This window comes from Polypterus senegalus, chromosome 1 (assembly GCF_016835505.1).
Source record: "Polypterus senegalus isolate Bchr_013 chromosome 1, ASM1683550v1, whole genome shotgun sequence".
In the NCBI taxonomy this organism is placed as follows: Eukaryota; Metazoa; Chordata; class Cladistia; order Polypteriformes; family Polypteridae; genus Polypterus; species Polypterus senegalus.
Genome location: NC_053154.1, coordinates 328,803,401 through 328,830,408, shown reverse-complemented (window position 1 = coordinate 328,830,408; position 27,008 = coordinate 328,803,401). Strand labels below are relative to the sequence as shown.

The 27,008-nt window shown below is 42.6% G+C and overlaps 1 protein-coding gene across 1 annotated transcript in view; it reads left to right on the top strand.

The window, feature by feature from the left end:
* tet1 (tet methylcytosine dioxygenase 1) overlaps window positions 1-27,008 on the top strand; it is a 192,007-nt gene that overhangs the window by 70,403 nt on the left and 94,596 nt on the right. The gene's annotated exons all lie outside the window — the stretch shown is intronic.

Here is a 27,008-nt window from a genome sequence, read left to right as displayed (position 1 = left end):
TTTAGAGTTACCAGCAGAACTGCATCGGCTGGCGAGAAGTTGTGTTTTCACTTGTGAGGCTAATCTCGTGGTGCTGGGTCCCCTTTTTCAGTTCCTCAGGGGTGCCTTCTGCAAGTGGTCCTGGTGGTCAGTTGTATTTCTTCCTACACAGCTCGTGTAAGCCTGGTCAGGAGAAAGCGCATATTGGAAATGGATGGATGGATTATTGGATGGATGGATGGAGGGAGTGTTCATTTTGACACACACATGGTGACTCTAAATGAGCCCAGTGCTTGTGCTGTAACCCATAAAGAGTCCATTGCTGCCTAGCTTCCTAAAGACGTGCCATTAGGTTTGAGGTGGGCATGGCCTTTACGTTACATTTACTTATTTGGCTGATGTCTCTATCCACGGTGACTTACAGCTGCAACAACAATAGTCAAGTCAAGTCAGGTTGGGGAGCATGCACTGGTACAGAGCGTTGCCGCACCCACTACACGACGAAACAACTCGGGACCCCAATTGGCGACCAACCCCCAGGCATACACGCGGTCCAGTCCCACCCTCCGGAAATGACCCTCTATCTGCCGCAGCCAGGTGTTACATGGGCATCCCCTTGGCCTGGTCCAGCCACTTGGGTCTTCAACAAAGAGGATCTTACAAGTCGGATCACCCTCGGAGAAACGCGCCACATGGTCGTAGTGCCGTATCTGATGCTCCCTCACAATGCAGGTAATGTGCCTCATTCGGAACTCCATGAGCAACCGCTCATTCAACACAAAGTCAAACCAACGGTACCCAAGGATTTTCCAGAGAGACACAGTACCAAAGGAGTTCAGTCTTCATCTCAGGTCACTGGATAGCGTCCATGTCTCACAACAATATAGCAAGACAGGAAGCACCAGGACTGTAAAGACTTGGACCTTCATCCTTTTGCATAGATATCAGGAGCGTCACACACCCCTTTCCAGTGACCTCATGACCCCTCCATGCTCTCCCAATCCATCTACTGACTTCATAAGAAGAGTCACCAGAGACATGAATGTCACTGTCAAGGTAAGTAAACCTCTCGACGAGGTCGACACTCTCTCTGCAGACAGACACACTGCTGATGGCCGTGCCCAAGAGGTCACTAAAGGCCTGGCTTTTGGTTTTTATCAGGACACTCACAAGCTGAGACACTCAGACTCCTCACTCAGTCTCTCGAGCACCACAATCAGAGCCTCCATTGACTCCGCGAAGATCACAGCATCATCAGCAAAGTTGAGATCAGTGAATCTTTCTTCACCAACAGATGTTCCACAGCCGCTGGACCTCACGACCTTGCCCAACACTCAGTCCATACAAGCACTGAACAGAGTAGGAGCAGAACTCACCCCTGATGAACCCCAGAATCAACTGGGAAAAACGCAGAGGTCCTGCCTCCACTCTGCACAGCACTCACAGTACTAGTGTACAGGCCAGCCATGATATCCAGCAACAACATTTACCTCTATAGCACATTGTCATACAAATGGTGTAGCTCAATGTGCTTTACAAGATGAAGAAAGAAAAATTTATAAAAAATAGAAATATAAAAATAAGATTAGGCAATAAAATTAATAAATTCTCAAACACGCATAGGGTAACCAGCATTGTAGCTGAGCGTTTAACACTAAAGCAGAACACCTAACTCCTTAGTTTAGGACTCAGTGCCGTCATCTGCCACTAGATTTTGGATTTCCTAACCCGCACACCCTAGCATGTGCAGATCCTCCATGCTGATTCTCAGTACAGGAACACCACCGACTAGTGTGCTGAGCCCCCTTCTATAAACCCATCAATACATTTACGATGAGACGGCGCTCAGAGAAGAGGTCTACCTGCTGAATCGGTGGTGACAATGATCTCGCGCTTAATATCAGCAAAGCCAAGAAGTTGGTCATTGCCATCAGGCAGCAGAAGTCTGACCACCCTGCCATCTGCATCAGAGGGGATTCTGTTGAGGGTGAGCAGCTTTAAATTTCTTGGTGTGACAATCACAGATGAGCTGAAGTTGGCACGACACATTCTGGTTCATCAGCACCTCAGCTTCTTCTTCAACAACAACAACAACAATATTTATTTCTAGAGCACATTTTCATACAAACGATGGAGCTCAAAGTGCTTTACAGGATGAAGAAAAGAGTAAAAGACAAAATTAAAAAATACAATTAGGAAATACTAAATAACATAGAGTAAAAGTAAGGTCTGATGGCCAGGGATGACAGAAAAAAAAAAACCAGGGGGTCCGAAGCCACAAGACCACCCAGGCATTCTACCTAACATCAGTGATCTAAGTCAGTACCATTTCCTTTTTGGTTCTCCAATTGGAGCACAGGCAGGTTAAGAGACTTGTTCATGGGCACACAGTGTCAGTAGTGGGATTTGAACCAACAACCTCAGGGATTGAAGTCCAAAGTCTTAACCACTGTGCCACACTGCCCAAGTGAGTGCGTGCGTGTGCCCTCTGACGGACTGACATGCCATACAGGCCTTGCACCCACCTTCCTTTGACAATAAGACATCCAGTTAGCTTGGCTCAGAGTAAATGAGGATGTGTACTCCATGACGGGCCCAAGCCCCTCACAAGAATGGTTCGTGTTTGGCATCCAACTTCCACCGTATTTAAACAGGTATTTAAACTGGAAGTTACTATTGAAGGCACACTGTTGGGTTAATTGGTGATACTAAATGGGCACCGTGCAAGGGAGTGCCACATGTACCCATTATTGCTTTACTAGCAACTTGCGCGTTGGATGACCACAGTTGAAGGACTCAATCGTAAGGACCTCTCGTCGGGTGTCTCATTGGCACGCTTTTGCCTCTTTCTTTCGCGATCACGGCGTAATCTGTGTTCTCTCTCTGTAGGGGTTTCAGTCGCCTTTCGTTGTGCGGCAGAGACGCGTCGTTGAGCTAATCTGTGTGAATGCTGAGTGTCCGTTTCTAGCGAGCGACTGTCACGCCTTTGCCTCTTTGCTTCGTGATCACGCTGTAATGTGTCCTCTCTCGCAGCAGCAGGTTTAGTTGCGTTTCGTTTCGGCCTTGTTCCGTAAGGTCTCCTCCGTACAAGTGCACATGGGTAGCTGAAGACGGAAAGGCATAGTGGGCATAGTGAAACACACGAATTGGTGACCAGGGGAACCATCCGACTCAGACGCGGGGCTCAAAATACTCAAGTGCACATGTTATTTATAATTTAATTTTTTTTTTGTTATGAACTTCCCCAAAAGAGTTGATCTCTGTAAATAGTTAATAGTATATGAACAATATAATCTGTTGTAGTACGGGCGTTAATTAGCGTCACACCTCATAACCTGCATACACCACGTGTTTGGCTGTAACGCCAGAAGCGCGGTGGACGCTGTAAGGGTAGGTTGTGGTTTCTGTTTCTTTCGTGATTTTTTTATTTCATTTTATTGATTATTTAATAGGCAGAGGGGAGAAGACGTTAATGTGACGCTCTGTCTATTTCTTTACTTTTGTTTTGAAAACATTTTCGGGAACAGGAAAAATTAAAGCAAAGGGGAAAGAACGGAGGGGGCTAAGCAGGAATTCTGAGAGGGGACGGACTGGGGCTTTTCTACGAGGCGGCTATACAGCCAAAAGGAACGCGGACACGGACACCGCGCTGGGCTTTTATTATATAGATTAATGATCCAAAGACATGACATCTCTAAATCAGCCCCTTACAGGACTTGCTACTTATTTCCTTGAGACCCCCACCAGAAATGCAGACATTAAAAATGCAAAGATGAATGTTTTACCCCAAGGGTGCTGGTTTCAGTCTCATCTCTCATTGTTACCATCTAGAAAGAAGTAGAAAGTCCAAAACTACGAGAGACGTTCAGAAAGTTTCCACACGGTTTTTTTCACTCTATTTATTAAGAATTTCAAAAACAAATGACATCGCTTTCTATACAGTCACCTTCGTTTGCGACGCAATTTTCCCAGCATCGTACCAACTTTTTAATGCCCAATTACTGCTCCTTCCGTCTTCACCATTACTGACGAAGATATAAAAGTGCGGAAACATTTTGAACGGCCACCATATAACATAACGTTCTCCAACTCACATGATCCACATCAGGGTTACAGCATAAGGCACAAGGGCAGAACTAGTTCTGGACAGAGGACCAGTTCACCACAGTAGGGACACTCGCGAAGGCCTGATTTGGATCCACGAGTTAACCTTGCTCACGTACTGTAGGTCTTTAGGAAGGAAAACAAGGAGGACTTGTTAACTCCACACAGGAGACTGGACACAGGACTGCAACTCAGGTCACTGCACCACTCTACTGCCCAGTAAATGATAAGACGTCTCTAAATTATCCTGGAGTGAAGCCATTTCAGGGATACATCCTGGCGCTTGACCCCCCAAAGAGAATCCAGGATCTGGAAATGGAATGACAGATGTTTTGTATTTACTGACTAAACTGATTAAATTGTGAAAAGGCCCAGTGTGAGTGAGTGTGCCCTGTGACAGGCTGGCATTCTATCCTGTGTTGGCTCCAGCTTTATGCCATCTATATCTGGGGAAATCCCAAGCAAATCTTTAATCTGTTTAAAAACTAGATGAACTGTAACAAGCAACCTTCCATTTTCTATTCCTGCATTTTCCATTACTGGGTCCCAGTGAGCTGGACTCCATCCCAGTAGCACTGAATACTAAGCCTTAATAGAACTCCTGTCCACAACAAATAATTTAACACACAGTCCTTCCACAAATGCACGGTAATGAGTTTTACTTTGGGTGTTCACATTTATATTTTTTACACTTGAAACACATACAGGTTAAGGGGGCTCAGTTAGTGTCACACAGTGGGGCAGATGCTGGCATTTAACATGGCAGTCTTGTTGTGCCTTACCCACTAGGCCAACAGGGTGCCAGAGAAGACACACACTTCTTTGGAATGTGAGACAACTGCTGGAAATGAAGAGAACGTTCAGTCTCCTCCTGAGCAGTGAGCTGTCCAGGGAGCTAAGCCAACGGCAGTGGTGTCCATGATGAAAAGTGCTGCACTTACTCATTTACTGTGTATGAGGCACCGCCACGTGGCCTCTGATTAGGTAAATTGGCGCACTGCACAAAGTACAGAAAGTGGGACATCAGACCAGGGTGGCATTTCATACGTTACTTTGTGTGACTTTCGGTTTCTTTGCTTTGAAGTGATACATAAAAGTAATACGGTGCTGAGGTTAGGGCTGCTTGTTATAGATCCAGCATACTGCGTCTCCAGCCCTAAAACTGACTGCACTTTCTTTTTGTGTGTGTGTTTGTGTGTGTTTGTGCTTTTCACTTCATGTTCTGTACTTTTCCTCAAACATTCTTAAGGATGTGCATTTCAGGTTGATTAGCCATTTCAAAGTGGCCTTGTGTGAGTGTGTGTGAAATGTATTCTGAGGTCGACTGGCACCCTCTACAGTGCTGGCGCCTGCCATGTGTCTGATGCTGCTGGAATAGGCTCCGGCCTGCCAAGGCCCTGCATTTAAATTTGCAGATTTGGCTATAACATGTCTTTTGGTATTGCACCGTTGGCACTCAGGCAGATGGTGGGAGATCTAAAGCGTTGCAGAGAATGTAGAGTCTTGGACGTTCCATACTCACTCATAGTTCGGAGTATTATCTTAAAATGGTAACTTAGCTATTCTGCAACTGTAAAAATATATACTGTATGGAAACGTTGTACTGCTACCTGTTTTTGTGTCAATTGCCTTGGGTAACAATGTCTGCCATATAAACAATAGTGATCACATTTTATGAACAACAATATTAGAAGCTTGTATTCTCAGATTTATCCTACCCAGGGTGGTTCTGCTTCCTCTGTCACTAGTGTAGCTTTGCTGAAAAACTCACACAGACACACACACACACTTTGATATAATTCAGGGGCGTCAGTGAGCCGCAAACTCCCAAACACGAACACACAAAGAATCAAACAATGGGAGGTTTATTCAAATCTCTTCCACAAAATATCACAAGCAGAAGTAATCTCTCCCTCCACAATCCACAATTCCTCTCTCCACCACACTGCCAGCTGAGTGTTGCTTTCCTTTCTCCCACCTCTGACTCACCTGGACAAGGGAGTGCGGTCCCTTTTATTGAGGACCCGGAAGAACTTCCGGTGCCAGGGCGACTACCAGATGGATCCTACAGAAGTCCTACTGTACGGAGTGCATCACTCTGCAGCACCCTAGGACCCCAGCTGGGCTGTGCTGCCAGACTATACTTCCCAGCATGCCCTATCGGTTCCATACTGGGCACCAATATTCAGGACCGCTGCCATCTAGCGCCCTGGGGGAATAAAGAGTCCCCAACGACGTCTTCTTTCTTCATTCCTTCTTCTCATTTCCAGGTTTGGCTCCTTCGTCTATCCTGGTTGGAATGTCCATCTGTCTGTTTGGAGCCTCCCGTCCAGATAAGGAACCATCCCCTCCTCTGGTCGGGATGCCCATCCAACCCCTGTGGCATTTACAACACACATATATACATATTGTAGTGACCCGTGGTTGAGCCTTAAAGTTTTTAGAGCCGTACTCTGCCGTGCACCTCTCCCAAGCTGTAGGCTAGCGGACTGCCAACGTTATGCACGCAGCTGCACCCAGCTCTTTAGGTAGCGAGCACTCGTGTCCCATACACCGCACGTCTCCGAGTGTCTCGGTAATAATTGCTTCGATAGAAATCTTAGCAATACACAGCTCTGTCCTGTTGTATCTCTTTATTAGAGCAGATAGTCAGCAAAAACAAAGCTTAACTCATTTGCTTAGCCATTGCCAAGGTCATTAATGAAGCCATCTTTCTTATCGATGGTAATTATTTACATTTAAATAACCCCCGGACGGCAATAACCCAACCCACCCCACCAGTTGAGCACAAACACATACAATAATTACAACAGGAAACACACTTAGATTACTTTGTTAATTTAACGAAACAATAATCTCTTACATAAATTACCCACAATGCTATTTACATAAATTACCCATAATGCAACACGCCGCCAGCGCTGCTACCGGGTTGCTACAATATATATACAGTCATGGCCGAAATTATCGGCACCACTGGAATTTTCCCAGAACATGCACCATTTCTCCCAGAAAACTGTTGCAATTACAAATGTTTTGGTATACACGTTTATTTCCTTTATGTGCATTGGAACAACACAAAAATACAGAGGAAAAAGGCCAAATCTGACATCATGTCACAGAGAACTCCAAAAATGGGCCGGACTGAATTATTGGCACCCTTTTCAAAATTGTGGGTAAACCGTTTTATGTCAAGCATATGATGCTCGTTTGAATTCACCTGTGGCAAGAAACAGGAGCTGGCAATATAGCAATCACACCTGAAGTCAGTTAAAATGGAGAAAAGTTGACTCAACCTTTCTGTTGTGTGTCTGAGTGGGCCACACTAAGTATGGAGAACAGAAAGTTGTCTGAGGACTTGAGAACAAAAAGTGTGGAAAAATATCTACAATCTCAAGGCTACAAGTCCATCTCCAGAGATCTTCATGTTCCTTTGTCCACTGTGTGCAACATAATCAAGAAGTTCACAGCATATGGCACTGTAGTTAATCTCCCTGGACGTGTACGGAAGAGAAAAATTGATAAAAGACTGCAACGAAGGATAGTCCGAATGGTGGATAAACAGCCTGAATCAACTTCAAAACACATTCAAGCTGTTCTGCAGACTCAGGGTGCAACAGTGTCAGCTCAAACTATCCATCGACATCTAATGAGATGAAACACTATGGCAGGAGATGAAACGAAGGCGGACATTTCAGCAAGAGAAGGATCCCAAACACACAGCCAAGGAAACTCTCAATTGGTGTCAGAGAAAGAAAATAAAGCTGCTAGAATGGCCAGGTCAGTCAATCAGCCAACTTGAATACAATTGAAAATCTATGAAGATCTGAGTTCATAGATGAAAACCCCGGAAACTTCAAGATTTTAAGTCAGTTTGGGTGTAAGAATGGGCCAAAAATCACACCTGAGTAATGCATGTGACTTGTTTCTCCACACAGAAGACGTCTTGAAGCTGTCATTATCAACAAAGGCTTTTCGACTAAGTATTAAATAAATTTCAGTAAGCGTGTTCAATACTTATACCCTGTGTTATTCCACTTTATTACACATAATTTAATTTATGGACTTATTTGTTTTGATTTCTTTGCATGTGTGGACTACTTGGATTGTTACCGATCATCTGGTGAAAATTTCACGTCAACAGCCCCACATTTACTGCGAAAAACGTTGATGAATTCTATACTTATTTTCTCCGCTGTACATATATACAGGGTGGTGCAGGGAAACGGGAAATTTTCAAATGACAATCAATGCACAAGTGTTTTATAAAATACATTTTGTTACAGGATATGCAATTAATGATGGTAATCAATATTCATTCAATATTCATTTTATGCTTTGAAGAAAACATCATGAAGGTGCCCTCCATTTCTCCGTACACATTCTGCGAGCATGTTGTGGAAATTCTGTATTGCTCGACGTAACATGTCAAGAGGAGTGCCAGCGATTTCCTCTTCAATCCTCCTTTTTAGTTCAGCAATGTTTTCAGGACGTGTGCGTCACACTTGGCTTTTAAGATGTCGCCACGGGAATAAATCACAAACAGTGAGATCTGGGGATCTCGGAGGCCATGGAATGTCACCGTTGAGTTGACGCGACCTCCAAACAATCATCGAATAACTGCCATCGATTGTCGGGCAGTATGCGAAGTGTCTCCACGTGGGGACTTCTTTTTAAAGGCTGAACCCGTTTCTTTGAAATTACGCACCCATGTTGTTATCGCATGAGCAGACAGGACTCGATCGTGAAATACTAACTGGTAATGACGCCGAAATTCCCTTTGCGCAGCAGTGACACTATCACCATTCTTATAGAAGGCTTTCACAGCGAACACTCGGTGCACACCACTCCACTGCTCCATTACAACTAATGGCAAGGAGTTCTAAACGAGGTTACATTGTCCACAAACAACTGCCGAATCCTCTGGGTCGCCAACACCTAGTTCCAAAGTTTCCTGTTTCCCTGTGCCACATATTTTATATGCAGTGCTGATAATACATATACATTTTACTGTTGTACTGTTGTATTGAATCACAGAGGACTTACTGTAATTTAGCATTTTTGATACTGGCAAACTGAAGAAATACTCTTTAATGTCAAAGTAAAAAACGAATCTCTGCAAAGTGGTCTAAATTAATGACAAATATGAAACACCAAATAATCGATGTCATAAGGTTTCACCCCCTTAACATTATCACTGGTGCAGCCAATTAGTGTTAGAAGTTGCTCACCTGTCTGGTTTTTCACTCAATTGCAGTATAAATGCCCATCTTTGTGGAAGGGTGAACTTGTGGTGAGTCAGTATGGTGGTCTAATCTACACAATGAAGACAAAAAGAGCACTCCAGGGAACTCCATGAAAAACATAAGTCAGGGGATTGGAGATAAGAAAATATCTGAAGTCATTGAGTTTCCCCTGAAGAAATGGAGTTTGGCACACGTGCCTAGAGCAGGTTGGCCACAAAAACTGAGTAATTGTAGGAGAAGAAGAGACCATTAAGAGACTTATAGGAACTCTAGAGTTACAAGCTACAGTGGCTGAGAACAACTGTGCTTCACCAGTCATAGCTTTATGGAAGTGTGGCAAGGAGAAAACCACTGTTAAAAAAAAAAAAATGTAGACATCATCTTGGCTAGAGTTTGCCAGAAGGCACCATGGGTGATTCTGAAGTAAACTGGAAGAAAGGTCAATGGTCTAATGAGACCAAAATTGAGCTTTTTTGTAATGAGACTAAACACAGTATTTGAACACAGTGCCCATTATTAAAAACGCACAAACGCCAGCAATGGTTGTGGGCCAGCCCTCCCGTGAGGAGGCTTCTCTGCAGCAGACCCTGGAAGGTTTGTAAGTGCAAAATGAATGCAGCAAAATACGAAAAAAACCTAGAGGAAAACCTGTCATAGTCTGTGAGAAACCTGCGTCTTAAGAGATTTATTTTCCAGCAAGAAAACAACCCTAAGCACAAAGCCAAAACTACAAAGGGATGGCTTAAAAACAGCAATGAGAATGTCCTGGAGTGGCTGAGTCAGAGTCCAGGAGCCTCATGTATAAACAGTGCGTACGCACAAAAATGTTGCGTAAGAACGTTTCCACGTTCAAATCGCGACGTATAAAACCTAAACTTGGCATAAAGCCATGCACATTTCCTTACCCACATTTCGTACCCTGGCGTACTCAAGTTCTCTGCTCGGTTTTGCAGACTGGTGGCACCCAGCATCAAAGAAGTGCTACTGTTCCAGTGTGGTTTCCTTTTCTTTTCAGATTCACATCCCTGACGCGGCTTTATAAATACACTGAAATTAACTGCATGTCGTTTATTAGTTTAATGCATCTGATTGTAATTAACCAGTAACAATATAATAGTCCACAGAATGGCCAAACTATTCTAAATACCATAGCTGCTTTAGCGTTGTTACTCTCACTGCACCTTCTTCTTCTATTTCTTTCAGCTGCTCCTGTTAGGAGTTGCCACAGCGGATCATCTTTTTCCATATTACTCTCACTGCACCACTCAGAGTATTTATATCACTGTATCAAAGTGTGAATCAAAGATCTGCCAAAGCTGAGAAAGAGAATTATCGGTATACAGCATCAAGCACACACTGCCTCAGTCATGCTGTCCATTGAACTGCTCCTCACACAGCAAACGCTTCAGAGCCTTTCCTGTACGGACCTCGCGGTTCAGAAACAGTTTCATCCCAAGAACTCTAAACGCACTCAATCAGTCATCAAGTGCTCCTTGTAGAACTGTTTGTATTTAGAAGTACAATCACCTCACTGTGAACTTGTGATACAGTTATAATATTGCACAACTTGAGCCACTTTATAAAGTGCGTATTTAAATATAATGAAGATATCATTTTTAAGATCAAAAATGCAGCAAAATATGTTCATTATATTATACAGATAAAACTTTAACTTTATTTAAATAATCTATATTGTTAATAATTAAACATGTGAGGGCACAGTGTCATTGCGCTAGCAAGGAGCTGGCGCTCCATTCACGGATTGTTTCTGCCTCACGCTGTATTCTTGCTGTGGCTGGCGCGACACTGGAATGATAGACGGATAGAATAATTAAACACGTACTACGATGATATTTCAATGTTCCTTAAAAGTTTTGAAGAATCTGCGTTCTAAGCTTACAGATGGGTTAACATCTATTACAGAGCTGATTGTATGGCGATTGGGTATTTGGAGAAAGAAAAGTAAGGACAGAAATTGGAGGTTAGTACGTTTGAAAGAGACAGTACTGCTACAATAAAGTATTTCAGCGGGTGTCGTGCACGGCACAGCAAGCATCTTGTGTGAGACATGAATAATCACTGCGCCACCATGTTCCCATGTTTAATAACTTGCTTTAAATCCTATCATCATGAAAATGATATCACATATACTTCTCAGTATTTGAATTATTCTGAGAGCTGTAATATCACGAATGTAATGGATTCTGTGTGCTGTCGAAAGAAGAGAAAGCCCATAAGCACGTAGTAATTCACACACATAAAGCACATAGAAGAGCAAATACAAAGCAAAGCATTTAATGTGCTACTTTAGTTACAATGGAATTTGAGAAACTAGTAAATTAAATGATTTTAAGATGAAGTTTATGATGTTCTACTTTAATGACAAAATAAACTACGTGATTAAAGTGGAAATTAAAGTTGACATTTCATGCTTTTTTCTCACTGTGTGCCTATTTTTTTTCATATGACATTCAGACTTTGGGCTAAGACTTGCCTTTTCACGGCCGACTTTGATATCTGACAACTTCTTTTTTGTTTTGGGCACTGTGCGACTTTGTGAACTTGAGCTTTCGAATTCCTCCGACACTATGCCACTCGATCAACTTCCTTTTGTTGATCATACCACCGTTTAAACCAACAAATAGTACGTTTTTCTTTGCCTCCACTTGGTATTCGCTGAAATTCTTCTATTTTCCCTTGTGCTTTTGCCATTGCCTTTTCACGGAATGCTGAGCTTAAGGGCTATTTATATTGATTTGCATATTCAAAGAGGCGTAACTCTGGGAGGTGTTGGGGTGGGACAGCAGGCGTGTGCACGTGCGTTACTTTTCACGCTGACTGGGATTTATGGAGCAGAAGAACGTAGAAGCTTGTGTACGCACAGATTTATGCATCTGGAATTTTTTGTGCGTAAGCACATTTCCGCTTTTGTCCGTATGCCATGTTATAGTGTGACTTCTACGCACAGCGTTATACATGAGGCCCCAGATCTCAATCCAACTAACAACCTGTGGTTGGATTTGACAAAATCTGTTCACTCGCCATCCCCATGTAACCTCAAGGAGCTTGAGTAGTTCTGCATGGACTTACTTAGACTTAGTGTTTCCTGTACCGTGCAACGCTTTGGGCAACAACTGTTTTCCATCAGGTCCAGTCCCTATCTACAGCTGCCGCATCATTCCATTCTATGTTGAGGGCTTGATAGATCTTCATGAAAAGGTCTTCAATAGACACTCTTTCTTCCATTTACCATTCCTTGATTTCCAATCGATTGGCATTCAGTGAACGGGCAGATGTTAATACATGACCTGTTTGCCACATGTGGTGAGCAGTGACGACGTCTTCCAGCTTCTGTAAACCACTTCGCTGCAGCACTTCTTCATTCGTGGTTTGATTGGGGTAAGTGATACCCAAGATCCACCACACCTGCGCTGAAGAATGGTGAAAAACGGTAGTGATGTAGAGATGTGCAAAACTGATAGAGAGACCTGTGCATACAGACTGAAGGCTGTCATGGCTGGCAAAGATGTATCTAATATACACTGACCTGAAGAGAGTGAATAGTTATGCAATCATATATTTCTGCTCTGTGTGTCATTAATTTTGATCTCTTTGCAGAAATCTCTTTTCATGTTGATACTAAAGAGTCTTTTTGCATTAATCAAATTAATTGCTAACACCCACCAGGTTCACGCTGTAAAACATTCACAAGATCAGGCCCTACAAGATCAGGCCCTATCAGACAACAGTTTGCCACACTGCTTCTGGTTCAGGCTTTGGTCTCTGGACAACTGCAACTCCAGAATGCAGAAGCCTGTCTTGTATTTAACTGGCCGAGACAGACTCATGGCGCTCCTCTCCGCTACATTGGCTCCCTGTCGTAGTATGCATGAAGTACAAATCCCTCATGCTTGCCTACAGAGTAGTCAGTGGGCCAGCACCTGAGTTTATGGAGACACTGGTGAGGTGCTACATGTCTGCTGGCCCACTCAGGTCTGTCGGTGAACAGTTCCTGGTGTTGTCACCTCTGCATGGTATCAAGTCTCAATCCTTTTCCTGTGTAGTTCCCAGTTGGTGGAATGGTCTGCCCACCTCCATCTGAACGGCTGACTCCTTCAATGTATTTAAGAAGCAATTCTGTGAATTTCTGCCAAATTGACAAAAAAATCCTTTGCTCTGTGATCCTTTATATTGTTGGTTAATTTGTTGTCAGTCAGTCAGTCATTGTCCAACCCACTCTGTCCTAACACAGGGTCATGGGGGTCTGCTGGAGCCAATCCCAGCCAACACAGGACGCAAGGAAGGAACAAATCCTGGGCAGGGCGCCAACCCACCACTTAATTTGTTGTTTTAAGTTTAATTGCTTTATCAATTATAATCTATAATTGTAAATTATTAGTTATCACATCTTTTCACTTTTTTGTTACCTGTCCTACTATACTTGCTGAATTAACAGGCCCCAGCCTAATGTTACTCCATTATGTTTACCTCCTGTGTAAGTCACTTTGACTAAAAGCATCTGCCCGGCAAATAAATGTACATGTAAATCCGCTGTGATTTAATGTGGTATAACAATGAAATGGGTGAATGTTTTTTTAGGCACTTTGTAATGTACAGTATATGTACTCTCTGTGCAGAAACATCTTAAGGTGCACTGGGTGTAAGGCAAGCAGCTGATGGGCTTTAGCAGCTCGGGGGAACACATCTGAAGTTCTCTAGCTGTAAGTGCTGTGTCTGCGCCCCCCTCCACTGCTTTTTATAGCTGGTGTCTCTGGGTGTCCGCTCACACATACAGGTCTCGGCCACCAGAGGAGTGTGTCCCGCACTGGACCCCGGGGCGCTACAGTATTTATAAAACACAAGGAAATGACCTGTGTTTCTGACCTGCTTCATTAAGGTTCGTGAGTTTAGGACTTAGTAACAAATGCTGGCCTGTGAATTGTACACATAAAAGAAGAAAAAGTAACATAAGCGCATTACATTTTATAATAAATAACAATGTGACACATTTCGTACTGTTTTGTATTAAAGCAGTAGTGTAAATAAGTTCTTTTTAAGAAGAAGTAAAACTTGTAGTAAGATGTGAGGTTCATTCAAGATGAAATGAACTTATATATTATGTAACAGCAGACCATGTCACTTGCAGAAATTCTCAAGTAGTTCTGCACTTATGGGCTTTACTGATAAGGGGGATGAGACAGGAGAGGAGTTGGGTGGTGCAGAAAGGATTGTCTGCAACTCAACATCAGCAAAACCAAGGAACTGCTTACTGACTTTCACCGCACCAAAGAGCCTCTGTGTCCAGGTCACTAGTCAAGGAGTGGATGTAGAGGTGGTCCGGTCCTACAGTTACTTGGTGGTCCACTTTAATGACAGGTTGGACTGGTCTCAGAACACAGAGGAACGACATAAGAAAAGGCAAAGGAGACTGCATTCCTTTAATGTGGGTAGTGACATCCTTCACATCTTCTATAACTCTGTGATGGCCTGTGGGATTTTCTGCACTGTGGTGTGCTTGGCTAGTAACATAACTTCAATAGAGGACCATCGTATCAAGAAGCTAATTAAAAGGGTAGGTTCAGTTATGGGAGACACTGTGGACACCTTAGAATTCATAGCAAATAAGAGAATTAAAACAAAACTGAGCACCATTATGACCAGTGCTGGCCATCCTCTCTGTGACACCCAAACACGGGACTTTCAGCTAACGAATCCTTTAGCAGAAGTGTGTCAGTAAACATGATGGTAGCTCCTTTATAGCAACAGCAATACGGCTGTACAATGAACACCTCACTGGGACTTTGACTGACAAGTCAGAGGTTGTCTGTCTATTTAAATTCTTTCTTTTTAGTCATTTGGGTGTGTGTTCAGACCATAGTGTGTGTTTATATCTATACTAATAAAAGGCAAAGCCCTTACTGACTCACTCACTCACTCACTCATAACTAATTCTCCAACTTCCCGTGTAGGTAGAAAGCTGAAATTTGGCAGACTTATTCTTTACATGTTACTTACAATAGTTAAGCAGGTTTCATTTCGAAATTCTACGCGTAATGGTCATAACTGAATCCTACTTACGTACATATATACGTCCATAGCCTGCAGCTCGGTCGCCGTGTGAGGTGGCGTTGGGTCCCCCATCCCAACGCCTCCCACGTTGTTGGCTGCCTTCCTATATAAGGCCATCCGTCGCTCCAGTCTCTACATTCCCTTCCTTGCTTCGCCACGGGATTCACGTCTCCCTACTGATAACTGCAGCCTTTTTATTTAATCCACGGCTTCTCCGCTGTTTTATTGTTCGTTTATTACCCTTATAGTTATTGTGTAGGTATTTTAGACTTACTTTACATTGTTCAGGTACCAATTTCCTTTATCGGTCCAACCCCCATTAACATGTATATTGAGGTGATCACCATCGATCAAAGAACTGTCACTTACCGAGTGGTTTCCATGCCCAGAGATGGCACCTGCCTTTTACATTCTCTGTGTTACATATTGCACGGCCATATCAGGCTCACTCTTGATATCCAGAGGAACATTGTGTCTTATGTATTGAATGACTGGGACAGGTTCAAGGTGTGGACTGATGACGGTACAGGAGATAATTATACTACACAGGAGCACTAGAAGAGTGAAATGCTTAAGCCCTTCACCTATGGTTCTGCATGTGAGTTGATGGCTGCCGCTGAATTGTTCGGTTGTCACGTTCAAGTGTACTGAAATGGCCAAATATTTTACACCTTTGGACAACCGCCAATGCCTCTTAAACATCTTAGATTGACAGGTGACGATTTCAGTAGTGGACACTTTGATGTTTATGAATGTTTAAACTCTCAAACACTGGATGCAAAGTTATCGATGAAACCGGTTGTATACTTACAACGCTTGACAGATGCCGAATGTCACTTCAACACAAGTCCTACAAATACTGTCGTAATTGAAACAAACCATGAAACTCAAACCGATTATGACAGCAGCAATCCAAGCTGTGAGAAAACAGTAAAAAGGAGCAGCTAGACGGAAACAACTTTGTGACACTGCCGCCAAATACTCGCAGAAAAATCCACAAGTTAATATAGACACGCTGTCACTAAATATTCACAGGCAAACCCACAACTTACCGGGAATGCCTGTTAAACATCTTAGATTCACGAGTACCGATATGGTTAGTGATCACTTCAATGAATGAAACCTGTTCAAAAAACGTATTACACAATTGAGAAGGCAGCAAAAGAATATGAAGCGAGTGACGCATACAAGCATATTCATAAGTGCAGCTAATGCGGAATCAAAGCACACGGTGGAAAAAGTCAATGTCCAGCTAAAGGAAGACAGTGTAAAAAAAACACATGCATGCAGTTTGTGATGTCTCAAATAACGAGGAAGACAAGCTGTTTATTGATGCAGTAAGAAAGGAATCGATGAATGAAACCTGTTATCTTTACAACGGTTGACAAAGGCGGAATGTAACTTGAACACAACACATCCTCCAAATACGAACCTGATTGAAAGACATAATGATAATCAAATCCTTGATGACAGCAACACTCATAACAGTCACAAAACAATTACATTGACAATCATGTTACGTTATTTTTAAAATGTTTCCTTTTCTTTTTCATAACTTCTTTAACACACTACTTCTCCGCTGCGAAGTGCGGGTATTTTGCTAGTGCATATATATATATATATATACAGGGTGCGCACAAAGTCCATATACCCCTTTCTTTTGGAGGATTTTGAAAGCTAAAGGTTACCTCTTAGGAATCCAAAACATTTGTATGGGTCCCTCCATGATCTCTGCATAACCGAATGCGCCGCCAGGTTCTCCTGCTCATGTTCTGCAACATTTGCGGGGTGACTTTCTGGAATGCTGCGCGAACCGCATGTTTCAGTTCATCGTTCAATGAATAACTGCGCTTCCACACGTCTACTTTGATAAACCCCCAGAGTGCATTATCTGGAGTTGTGAGATCAGGGCTTCTTGGAGGCCACGGAAGAGGAGCGGGATTGTTGTTTGATCCTCGTCCGATCCAACGATTCCCAAAAACTTTGTTGAGGCGATCACGCACGGTGATTGTGAAATAGGCAAACCAAACACTGTCAAGGACGCCCTGGTTTCTCAGTTGCGAGATGAGCCAGCCATTCAGCATTTCCAGATAACTGATTTGGTTAACAGAACCATCAAAAAAATAAGGGCCAAACAAATGCTGTGCTGTCATTCCTGCCCAGATCATCACATGTGGTGGGTTATGCTCAATTTCTTCAAAGAAATGTGGATTTTCTTTTCCCCAGAAAAATATGTTTCGACTGCGGGAGCTGCGATAAATTGTGAACTCGTCAGAGAACATAACCTTTTCCTTCTCAGCATTTGTTGGAAATTGGTGCAGCATCAGATCACAAGCTTCCTGACGTCTGTCCAAGTCAGCATCCAAACGCTCCGCGATCGTGAAAACACTTGTGTCACCTATCACTTCGTCTTGAAACGACTGCCACGTTGTTGCAATTTCTTGAGTGGCAGCAGGTGGCAGCACCAGACAGGATGTCAGACCTCAAAATAACGGGAAGACTTGGGCTGATGTCCACAGGAACCAAATTGTCATGGTTATTCCTGTAAATGCTCCTAAAGATAAGGGTATATGGACTTTGTGCACACCCTGTACTAGGGGGCTTTGCCCTCGCTCGCTTTGCTCTCCCACCCCCTCCCCCCCCAGGGGGGCACTATGTGCCAGCCACTTCACATCTCTGCCACTCGCATTGTGAAGGGGCTGGGGGGCTCAATGCACACTAAGGAGATGCGGTCAGATCAACTGCTGGCTTTATGCTGCTGCTGCTGAGCTGCGTGTTCTGCTTGACGTGCTGCATGTCAATCATTTAAAAGCCTGTACAGCAGCTGTCCTTTTGTCTCACTGCCTTGCCTCGCAGGACGTTAAACTGTCTTTTAATTTATTTAATTAGCTTCTTTAAAAAGTCACATTTGCACAAGGGGATAAATAAAGTTCTATTTGTCGGTCTATTTGGAAGAGACACTTTTACCAGTGAACAAGCCTGCTTTACTTGGCACCTCGGGCTGAAGCTTACATCAGCTTCACTCGATGTTATTTTGAAGGAATTAAGTGGACAGAACTGGCAAAATTTGTTGAGGTGAATGGCAAGTCTTCTTCTACATCTTTCTAATGTTCACAACTTTTCAGAGTGCGCTTTAAGGTAAACTTTTACCAGTGTGGAGTTCTTCACAAAGCCCCACTCATTAAGAAACAAACACAGTGTGCCGGTTGTCACACTCCCTCGGGACATGTTTTAGTGCCGATGAAAATCTGCCTAGCTCTGACTTTTGACACATAACAAGTAACTTTCAAAACTTTAAATAATTCTCATTAAAGTTAAATTGGTTGCAAGCAAGATTTCTACAGCATGAATGAGTGTTAGTTTCTTTGATGTTCTCCTCATCAGTGTGGTGTTTTTTCTCATCAGGTGCTCCACTGCCATGTAAAACACAAAGTTAGAGAGAGACTTTTTCTATTTATTTCTTTTCTTTTTTTTCATACTGTACAAAAGGCAAACCTTCTACTACAAAAAGCCCTAAATCTAATAAAAATCAAGACTTTTATCCCATCCTTTTTCCTACCTAGGGTTGATGAAAGCTGGAGAAGTACACTGCTCAGCCTTGGATGGGGTGCACATCTATTGCTGTGAACCCTCATAAACACCCACACACTCACAGGGCAAGTTTAAAGCTGCCAGCGCATTTGAGGAAAAGAGAGGAAATGTGAATGCTACAGACAGAGCAGGCGCCACCATTAAGGTGAATTAGGCATTCGCCTGGGACGCAAATCATAGGGGGTGGAAAAACCGAGCCACGTGGGTTAGCTACTGAACAGTCAGTTGGTGTACTAATAAGCTTGGCATGAAGTGTGAAATAACCTGGCACTGGCTACAGAGACATGGGAAGAACATGGAAACTCATAGAGGCAGTGACTTTTCAAGATTTGAAACCAGAACTGTAGACAAGACATTCTTAACCTTTTACTTGCTCCACATTTACAGTATCATCATTAATATATGTTATATATTGTAATGGAGTTCAAATTTGAGATGTTCACTGTGTTTACACATTTAAGAATCTTTTAGTTCAAATTCTGAGCATGGCTACAAAATGAATTGGATACACATGTATTTTTTGCACATTTAGACTATTTTCTACAGCCATATTTCAATAAATAGGAGGGTCATGGGAGGCTGAACCCTATCAAGGCAGCACTGGGCACAGGACCGGAAAAAGCACTGGACACAATGCCAGTCCATCACAGAGCACAATCATGAACATCCTTGCACCCACTCAAACAGGGCCAGATATGGAGTCACAATTTAACATTACATGCATGTCTTCACAAACATAGGTGGAAAACACGAGTACCCATGCAGACACTTGAAGAATTATCTTCTTTGCTGGTAATAAGATGGTTCTTCATCCATCCATGACCTCATGTCATTTTCTAACCTGCTTATTCCAGACCATGTTCAGGGAGTAAGGAGCTTATCCCAGTAGGCATTGGGTGCAAAGCAAGGAACAAACCCTGGACAGGGTGCCAGCCCATCACAGGGCAAACACCCACACACCATTAGAACATTAGAACAATCCAGACAAGAACAGGCCATTCAGCACAACAAAGCTCGCCAGTCCTATCCACTTGATTCTTATTAAAAAACATCAAGTCTAGTATTGAAAGTTCATAAAGTGTTACTGTCTACTGCACTAATTCGTCTCCTATTCCACGTATCTGTGGTTCTCTGTGTGAAGAAAAACTTCCTAATGTTTGTGTGAAATTTCCCCTTAACAAGTTTCCAACTGTGTCCCCGTGTTCTTGCTGAACACATTTTAAAGTCACTGTCTCGATCCACTGGACTAATTCCTTTCATACTTTGACTCCTAAATCCTTCTCATAAGGTGTACTCTCGATTTTCAGATCTCCCATTGTGTATTCAAACCTCACATTTTTACTTCCTATGTGTAATATTTTACATTTACTGACATTAAATTTCATCTGCCACAAATCTGCCCAAGCCTGTATGCTGTTCAAGTCCCTCTGTAGTGATTTAACAGATTCCAGATTATCTTGGTATCATCTGCAAACTTTTTACTTATATTCCCATCTAAGTCATTTGACTACACAGACAAAGGGCCAGTTTAGCGTTGCTTGAACCTGAATGTCTTTAGGCAGTGGGATGAAACTGGACCCTCCTTAGGAAATCCACACAGACACAGAGGGAACATGCAAACTCCACATGGACCATCCTCTAACTTCAAAGTATACACAGAATCCTGGGGTGGGCATGCAAAATAGACTTTTTTATTGCAAAGCCGTCTCAGTTCAATGAAGTGAGCGTCTTTTGTTGGGCGAATCTTACATTTATTACAGATCTTATCAGTATCTCTTTTGCACTTGAACATCATTATCTGACTCCAAAAACACAAATCCCTCATTCCTGAAATGTACCCATACCACCAATATTTTCTCATGCTTTATCAGAAATAATTGCGTTTCTGCCCCCTTACTTTGTTACCAAATGGCCTTACTAGAATGTCCTTTCCTCATTTGTCCACTAAATCACTGCTCACATTGCTGACCTAGGGATGGTGGGTAAGGGTGACTTCTCCATGAATTAAGAAAAGTTAAGAAGTACATGCATGAGCCTTTAATGGTTTGTAACTCTTTCACAACTTGAGGCTAGCTAATACAACATGTTCGATTTGAATATGGATTGCGATTACATTATTACAAATGCAATCCTAGGTCTCCCCATACTGCAAAGCAGTGATGTTACCATTGTGCCACCTCCTTCCATTATCAGAAAACAATGTATTTTCTTTTGCCTGTTTGCTGTGAAGGATAAAGAAACTGAGTGTGCACACCTGGCTGCCAAAGCTGCTGACAAAACAACAAAAAGCTCCACAGCAGCCACTCGTGCAGGTTTGGTGGATTGTCAGATCCCAACTGGCCCTGTGTCAGTGTGGGTTTGTGTGTGAGTGGGCCCTGAAATGAACTGGCACCTTGCCCAGGACTACTTTGTGTCTTACACCTATAATGACATATAGTAGTGTCTTCATGCAGCTGCTGGCCACTACATGAATGAATTCAGCACTACGATCGGCTGGGGAACGATCAGCTGATGCTGGTACACTACTTTTGTTTTTTGATTGCCAGATCACTTACATCAGAAATGGCGTAGGAAAAGTCAGAGTTCGATTCAGTAATCTATATATACGGTATAAAAGCCAAATACCACTGACTCTCTCATCACGAAATCTCCCGAACCATGAGGACTTGGGACTTGAAATTTTGAATGTAGGTTACCCTTGGCCCATAGGTGCTTGCTAAGAAACGGTTTTATAAATTTCTTGGTCCAAGCGTGAAATTTCTTATAGTTTTTTAGACCCGTTTCTATGTCTGTCTGCTTTTCACGAGAGAACTACTAACAAATTTTGATTGGGGTTTTTTTTTTTTTTAATTTGCTTGAACATTCTGTTGATTTTGCTACTTTCTCATCGTGCAAAGTATCATAGTTCACTTGCGGTAACGATTTATTAGTGCGAATTCGAAAGAGACTCATCGGGGGCGGGGCCCTCCTCACTCACGTGTCTGCGTCTGGGCGTAACCTTAACTCCGCTTAGTTAGCGAACGAGTGAACTACTTAACGGATTTAGAATTTTGTTTCTATAATTTGCTTGAACGTTCCAGTTGATTTTGCGACTTCTCTTATTGCACTAAGAATCATGGTTCACTTGCGGGAGCGTTATAACCGCGCCAATCCAAGACAGAGGCTGCGGGCCGAGGCGAGGGGGAGAGAGTGACGTTAGGAGGAGAGAGCTGTGCGGAGCCTTCCTCACTGTCCTGTTTCACTAATAAGCGGGCGAAGCCGCGGGGAATGGCTAGTAATACATTAAACATTGAAACATTGTCTAAAGAGTATTTTACTTTGCTCATTCGCTTTACTCTCTCGCCAGATCCACCTTTAGCAGCTGCCTTGCTGCATATTCTTACCCGCCGCCGCAAAAGTATTCATCCTTCAAAGAGTTAGGTGGTTTGGAGAATGTTATGCTTCACCAAGGGCAGTACAAACAGTGGAGTTTGCAGGTTCTCCCCGTGTCCCCATGGGTTTTCTTTGGGTGCTCTGGTTTCTTTCCACAGCCTAAAGAAATACAGGTTAGGTGGATTGGTGACACTATATGTACCCTAATATGGGTGTGTGTGTTTACCCTACGATGGACAGGTGACCTGTCCAGGCATTGCTCCTGCCTTGTGCCCTGTGCATGCTGGGATAGGCTTCAGTTACCCTGCAATCCTGCTCAGGCTGTAGTGGGTTAGAAAATGGACAGATGGATGTTTCACTATGACATCTGCATCCTTTCAGTTGGTATTACTGGCACAACCCTACTTTAAAATAGGGGATATTTGTTTTTTTTAATTTGAACAGCGGATTTAGAAATTGTGATGAATGCTTAAACTCACTTATCTCAAAGTATTTCTTCAGTATGCACATTTCAGAATGCCAACGTCAAAAGAACCTGATTGAACTGAATAATGGGCCTGAAGTGTGCCCCTCTTACTAGTCAAACAACCCCAAGACTATCACATTCACATGCCAATCAGCCAGTGGCTCATCTGGCTAACTGACGTGCCCCTTCTTTAACACAGATGGCTGTCTGCTTGGCATGCCCTTGCAGGAAACCCGTTCCACACTGTGACATATGTGGGACAGGAAATAAAAATAAAATCCCCCTCACTCAGAGCTCTTTGTTAGTGAAGCAAAACCAGCGTACAGTAGTCTGGTCCTAAGGAGCTTTCCCGTTTTGTAGTCTCCTTTACGTGAGAGCAAATGGAAATCCAATCAGACAGAAATGCTTAGATGGAAGAGGAAAAAAAAAAAAAGGGAGAGCCAAAAATAGCAAGTGTTTTTAAAAATAAATCCTGGCACATGCTGCTACAGAGGGAAGACATTGTTGTTTGTTTCAGAGCAGGCTTTTCCTTTTTTAGCAGTTAGAAAAAAAAATAGCTTGCTTCGTTTGAAGGAAAAAAAATCAAATGAGAAAATGGTCATTATTAGAAATGACATTGTACTTGGGAGCATCTATTTTAAAGATGTATTTAGCAAGGTTTTGTTTCTTAACATTCTTACAAATACAGTCTTGGGTAAAATTAATTTTAAAAGGACCTTAGCTACACCACTCTTTACATACAAAAACTGTAACGAAATGTTACATAGTTACTCGTTATAAAAAGTAATTTGTTGCAAACAGTGCATTACTTTTCTTCTGTATATGAAAAACTGTACGATTCAGCATTTGTTATTAGGTCCTAAACACAAAAACCTTCATGAAACTGACCAGAAACGCGGCCACGTTTGATCATTTTCTTGTGTTTTATAAATACAGTAGCACCCCTGGGTCGGGACAGGTGGCAGAGACCGGTCTGAGGGGAGCAAATATCTCGAGAATCCAGCTATTAAAGGCAGCCCCCCGAGCAGAGCAGCACAGACACAGCACTTAGAGAACATATAGGGAGCACTTCAATCGCATCCACCGGCTGTTAAAGCCCATCGGTTGCTTGCCTTACACTCAGTGCCGCTGCAATGAGCACTAGCCCTGTGACCCTAAACTGGCCGGATTAAATCTACCTGGCACATTTAGGACTAAATTTACATTTGTAATGTCTGTTCAGTCAATTTTTTCACTAGATTGTATGCTACACATGTGATTAACCTGCTTTTTCACTTAACTGTCACCAGACAACCGGAGTGTTTGTGCAAAATGTTATGTTTCAGCAACAGCAGCCAATGTCTTTACGAAAAAAGGCAATACTTCTTCAAGATGACGCAGTAACTTTTTTATTTTTGTAGTGGTAACACATAGCAGTAGAGTGTTGTACCGTGGTAGCCATACACCTTGCCTGATGAAGGGGCCTGAGTTGCCTCGAAAGCTTGCATTTGTAATCTGTTTAGTTAGCCAATAAAAGGGGTCATTTCACCCTACTTTCTTCTGTAGTAACACAGTAAAGCATATCTGCTATTTTTTTTTTAAAGTGTGTCATCGACTGAGGAAATGTTGGGGCACCAACCAGGGTGACCTTTTTAATATTTACAAGGTACAAAAAAAAAACAGGCGGTTGATGGCGTGTCAAATGAAGGTAAATCAAAACCCGTGAATACAGAAGGTGATTTCAGCGTCAGTATTCGGTTGGGAGCTTCTCTCTCTGGTCTGCTCACTCCAGAATGAGATAAGCCATGCCAGGAGTGCCTCGGCTTAATAGCCAAGGCACTTGAAGGGGCAAAGTCAGGTCCCTTGGTAGGTGGATTCTCAGGGCTGTGGAATCCCCTCATGTCTTACTTCCAATGAGCCCAGAGCCGGGAAGACGAACCTCAGACGTGCATGCATGACAAGGAATGCATGTAGTTTTACTTCAAGAAAACAAGTATTGTGTTACATTACTAGGATCTTTACCACACATTACTTTTAACACATTACCCCCAACACTGCTACTGAAAGTGTTTTCAGGTCCTGGGGTCCTAAGCCTATCTCCCTGGCATCGATGAAGGTCATGTCTTAAGAAATCACCAATGTTAGCAGTAGTGACGGCATGAGAGGAGATATGCAATGCTGTTGAGTGTAAAATGATGATGCAAAGGTGTGTTATCTCTTTTCATCAGGTGCCCTTTATGGTAAATGCCATCTAAAAGTGCAGTCCATTTTACTCTTGTGATACTCAACTGTGATGCAGACTAAGATGAAGTGCTGTATCTGTTCTTGTCAGGATGGAAGACTCGCTCGTGTCTTGGTTTGGCTGGGACCCCCCTTGTAGATTAGTGTCCCACTGGGGCATTAGCACTTGGAGTAGCCCAATCAAGTTCTCAGGCCTTGTGGTATTATGGTTCAGTTCTAATTTACTTACTGTATTATTATATATGTTGCGATGTTGGATGTATGGAGTAAGAAAGCTCAATTAGATCAGGAAGGAGAGAATCACAGGTACCATTGAAGTTGGACAAATCTCAAAGGAAAATACAGGAAAGAAGGTTAAAGTGTTATGGGTATGTCATGAGAAGAGAGGTAAGCAATGTGGGGAGAAGAATCATGGATATGGAGAAGAGAAAGTAGATGGACTGTGCGAAGGGGGATCCAAGGGAGAAAGTAGTGTCTGGTGAGGAAGTGTACAACAGATGAGAATGGAGGAGCCTGGTCAAAAATAGGGACTCCATAAGAAAGAGGGAAAGCTTTAGATGAAGAAGAAGAGGATCATTATGTACTTCAACAGACTGTTGTGCAACAGTTTACTGCAAATTTAGACTTTTCACCAACTACATAAATTAAACGGAACTTCAAAAAGGCAAGAAGATGTTACAGGAGGAGTGCTGTAGGGAAGAAGACACAAAAGAAATAATAACCACATCAATTTATTCTACTTGATATTGCACCCTTTGGCTTCAGCATTCAACCCAACAAGATTTGTTTTATACCACGTCTTTAACAGTGTGAGCATCATTAACAAAACTTCACATGATAAAGCAAGTAGTTAGTAGTCTCACTTTGTGGTTTATGCAATCCATTTTTACTTTCTCGTATACAAGTACAAGTAAAGTATCGTAATCCTCCAAAAACTCCATTTCGAGATTTTGATGAATCTTGATGTTTTTGACCTCTCCGAGTCTGAAAATACTGTTTTTGGAATTATGTCTGTGTGTGTGTGTGTGTGTAAACATGATAACTTGAGGACGCTTTCACTTACGTCAACCAAATTTTGCATACAAGTAGATTTCTATCAACTTTCGGGCTATTTCCACTAACCGGAAGTGGTACTTTACCTGTTATTCATACTCCTGTATACAGTGAACCCTCGTTTATCACGGTTAATCTGTTCCAGACTCTACCGTGATAAATGAATTTTCACGAAGTAGGTTTCTTTATTTATAAATCAAATATTTTCGCACAGAAAACCTGTTTACGACCTTCTAAATACGTTTTTTAACATTATTAGAGCCCTCTAGACATGAAATAACACCCTTTAGTCACCATTACACTTGTATTACCCAATATATTAGACAAAATAAGAGAAAATAAGACATATTAGACGTTACAAATATCATATTACTAGGCACACTCGCCTTTTAAGGCCACCGACTTTTATCCTCAATTTTTGTGCACTCCATGTGTACATCAGGCATGTAAGTGTAGGGAATGAGAACATCAAAGTGCCCATTCATAACATCTCCCGAAAACCTACGTTTTTTTTTATCCCTTCAAGTGCCTGTCCAAAGTCGTACAATATCAGCCCGAATCTGTACCGCTAAAGACAGAGTTTCATGCACTAAATAAGCTATAGATGAGAATAAGCAAGCACCATCTCCCCTGATATTTACTACGCGGTGAGGCATTTGTACTCCATCAACATTAATTATTTCCAGAGACATAATTTAGTCTATTTTTCCAGTGCATCGTGCACAAAAGCAAGGGAACGATGAGAGCAGCAGAACTCTGCTCACATCGCGTCGCTTCGTACCTCAAGCCGCAAGTAGTAAGTCTATAATAAGCGGAATACTGCTACGCTTTCCACTCACGGGACAGAAGGACAATCCCGTACGCTTTTATATAGTAGATTATTGTACTGTACATTTAATTGCACACAA